This window comes from Pan paniscus, chromosome 20 (assembly GCF_029289425.2).
Source record: "Pan paniscus chromosome 20, NHGRI_mPanPan1-v2.0_pri, whole genome shotgun sequence".
Classification (NCBI taxonomy): domain Eukaryota; kingdom Metazoa; phylum Chordata; class Mammalia; order Primates; family Hominidae; genus Pan; species Pan paniscus.
The window spans coordinates 27,211,863-27,215,610 of record NC_073269.2 but is presented as its reverse complement, the minus strand read 5'-3'; the positions used below and the strand labels follow the sequence as shown (position 1 = coordinate 27,215,610).

At 52.2% G+C, this 3,748-nt stretch overlaps 1 long non-coding RNA gene across 1 annotated transcript; it reads left to right on the top strand.

Moving 5' to 3' along the window:
• Nucleotides 1–268: 268 nt before the first annotated feature.
• Nucleotides 269–1,632, top strand: LOC129394843 (uncharacterized). The gene is made up of 2 exons (XR_008622202.2): nucleotides 269–365; nucleotides 636–1,632. It is a non-coding gene; the product is annotated as an uncharacterized LOC129394843 (long non-coding RNA).
• The last annotated feature ends 2,116 nt before the right edge of the window (nucleotides 1,633–3,748 follow it).

The following is a 3,748-nucleotide window of genomic DNA, read 5'->3' as shown; positions in this document are numbered from 1 at the left end:
TGGTGGGAGGTGGGGAAGGTGACAACGATGCTCATAAGCTTGGCTACAAGACCGTCGAGGCTAAGAGCTACTTCGGTATTCTGACCAGTACTGATGGGAGAGGATCCCGCAGATGGGAACACCAGGAAACTGGTGGTGGAAACAGTCAGCAATCATGGGGTGGTTCACCTTGTGGATCCCACTACTGCGCTAGCAGAAAGCAGGCTGGGCACACAGGGGCAGTCATCATCCCGCTTCCTTTCTCTCTGCTTCACGTTCTTCCTTCCGCAGGCAGGGGAGATGGAACCTCGTCCACAGGACCAAGCCTGCCCTCCAGGCGGACTGGCGGAATAGGCAGCTGGCCCCTTACAGGCACTCCGGTCCGGGTCAGTGCAGGTCGCGGCAGTTATTTTACCTATGAACGCCCAGCACACGGTCAAACGCTCAGCTCAGGTGCCCTAGGCAGGCAGGCTATTCACTTGGAAGCATTTCCTTTGACACAAAGAGGGCCATGGCACTGGCTCAGAGACTGACAGCCTCTGCCTGCAGGGCCTGCTGGTCAGTTCTGCTTCTCATCAAGTGGTGAGCTTTTCCCAGGAAGCCGTTATAAGGAGGCGCCCATTCTTCATCTTGTCCTCTCTGCTCACTTCCTTTAGCGTGGTTGGGGAACTCCAGAGCCCCACATCACAGTTCAGCATGTGCCTCAGGAGCTTCAGCACCTCCTTCGTGAAAGGAGAGTCTGCCGGTGACGGGGGATGCAGGCCATCAGCCTGCCCAGCTTCATCTCAGGCCACTTCCAACAGCGCCAAGCAAACTCCCTTGGCAAGATCCATGCAAGGCCGCAGCTGACCACCGGGAGGCAGCAGCCTACTCTGCAAGGCACTTTCTTTACCCGACCCCCACCCCCTTTTAACAGGTGGCAGGAAACCTGCTGAGCCAGCCATCTGCTGCACCCACCCTTCACTCCCAGTCCCATCTCCCCATAGCACAGATTTCCCTATCATGAGCCCAGACGTGACCTGCGTGTCCTCTTGCCTTCCTCTGCCCAAGGAATTCCTACAGAGATTCTTTCTCTATCCTCCTTTGTACATTTCCAAGGAATTGTTTCCCCAGGGTCCCTCCCCTTGAAGAAATTAGACAGGAAGCTGGAGTAGATGGTTCCCTCTTTCCCACCTCTCACACTCCCAAGCTCTGGTTAACTCTTTGTGGGCCAGTGGCTAGATTCCCCAACACAGATGACAACTGAACAATACACATGCAGCGTAAGAAAGTTGTCGCTGCCACCAGCCACTTACAGACACACCATTGTTAGGGTCCACCCAACTGGACTGTTTCCCCCTCCCATAGACTAAGCCCCAAAGGCCAAAAAGTAAAACCCGCTACCCCAAACCTGCCTGTAACTGTTTGACCAGAGGCCAGCTGTCCCAGGATGCGGTTAAGACGTCTACTTTGCACAACAGAACTGGCAAGAAAAACATCTCCAGGAAGCGGTCAGACACATGGCACAAAGGACCCCCCCCCTTTTCTTTTTCCTTCACCCTGACCCAGTTCTATGTCCTGTAAAACCTTGCTCTAGCCTATAAGTGGGGCTGCCTTCTCTGCTTTTGTCAAGAAGCAGGCAGGCAGGACTGCCAATAAATCAGTTTGCCTGAACTTGGGTCTATTGGCCTCATTCCTTTCTTGGCTGTCCTTCCAATTATCCCTTACAACCATCTCCCACCCTCTGAAGGCACTGCACCCAATACCCTGCCATTCACAGTCTGGTCAGGGCTGTCCGTGCAGGACTTGTCATGGCTGAGGACCAGCTAGCCTCAAGTCACTCTGAAGTCAGCTTGTTGTTTCCCCTGGAGCCTGGAAATACATCCCTCTTCAGGTAAACAAAAGCAGAAAAAGCCCAGTGAACCCCACTGTAACAAAGAAACTGCCAGCAGTCTTCCTTCTGTTCCGGCCTGTCTCACCACCCAAGGGCTATCGCAGAGCCCACTGTGTTCTAAGATCTATTCCTTTCACTAGCACCCAGCCAACCCAGTGTCCAGACCATTCCTCAATCAAACAACACTGCCCTCTGGAGTTTTAATTTTATTTTACAAAAAGAGAAATAAGGAAAACCGATAGGCAGCTATACTGACTTAACAATTGTTCTGCTTGCTTTTTTTCAAAAAAGTGACATGAAACACAAGTAAAAATAAATATGTCACAGAAAGAGCCAGTTGTCCAGTCTCTGGACCAGGAACTCCGGCCCTGCTGAGAGGAGGGAAGCCCACGATCACCCCAGCAGCTGGATCGCCAAGCCACAGATGCTCCTCAAAGCCAGGCACAGGTCCAGGCCTCAGGGGCATCCTGAGGAAAGAAGACGGAAAACCAAAGCCAATTGCCTGGACCCTCGGGCTACCTTATCATCCCCCACTCCTCCTGGCAGCCGTCTGGCCTTAGTGATTAATCATTTGTGGCACCCCCGCCTTTGCCCACCTGGACCCTCTTTCCCTGACCTCTCTGAAGAGGGCACAAGGAAAAAACCTGTCTTGGGCAGACTGGGGGGATTCTTCCAGTGAGTCCCCAGCCCACCCTGAGTAACACAACCAGCTAACAGTCATTTTACACCCAGGTGCACATGAGCACAGCACACACATAACTCTCTCTCTCTCTCACACACACACACACCACACACACACGCACGCATACCACACACACACACACACACAGCTGGACTGAGCTCTCTTCCAAGGAGGGTCCTGGGTCTGGTCACAGTATGAGGTCCTCTCTCTTCTGAATATCATCCCAGTAGTGGTGGCAGAGAGAACCCAAACCTCCCCAGGCCCCTGCATTGCAGACTCTGTAGCCGGCCTGGCTACCCCTCCCCAGCACACCGGATTACTATGTCCAATAGATCTGCAAAAGGGAAAGGAGCACACTCAGGACCCGGAAGAGCAAAGAAGGTGGACACTGTCTGCTCAGGACACTCTTCGTTGTAAGACTCGGGTATTCATAAAAGGCCCAGGGCCAAGCTAGTGGCACAGAACAGACATTAAGGGGGTCACCATGGAATACACAGGGCAGAAGAGAAGAATACACATGGCAGCAGAGAAACAGAGTCTAAAGGTGACCAATGGAGAGCACAGCATTCTCAAACAGTCCTTGAGGTGCTGATTCAAGGGAGCAGTCAGCAGAGGGCCAGAACATCTCGTGGGGATCCTTTAGGGGAGGGATGACTTCTCTTAGGAGTTTTGGTGGGGAAAGAGCCACTGAGCTTGGTGCACAGAAGGCCACGGTTCAGAGGGAGACACTGGTCTTCTGAGAAATCAAAAAAGAAAGTGGGAAGCAGGAAGTTATATCCAGAACACTAGTATAAAGGAATGAAAAGCCCCCAGAGACCTTCCCCCATGGGATGAAGACTCAATTTCAGAGCAATACCAGGCTTGAATTGATTGACACAGAGGGCCTTTCTCTGCTGACAGCTTTGGGAGTGATGGTCCCACCCAGGCCGCTTAAGTTTGGCTAAGTGTTTCAACCAGTCTGCACATCTTTACCCCAGCTCTTTGCTGTCTCCTCCTGGATTGCGAAATTTCATATTTAGCTGTGAATCACAAGTATATAGAGACTCCACCCACTAATTCCTAGGGAAGAGGGCTCCAAGCACCAGACAGAATTATCCCTAAATCAAGAGATGATGAGATAGACGCTTAAGAAGCATAACTCAGGGCCGGGTGCGGTGGTTTACGCTTGTAATCCCAGACTTTGGGAGGCCGAGATGTGCAGATCATGAGGTCAA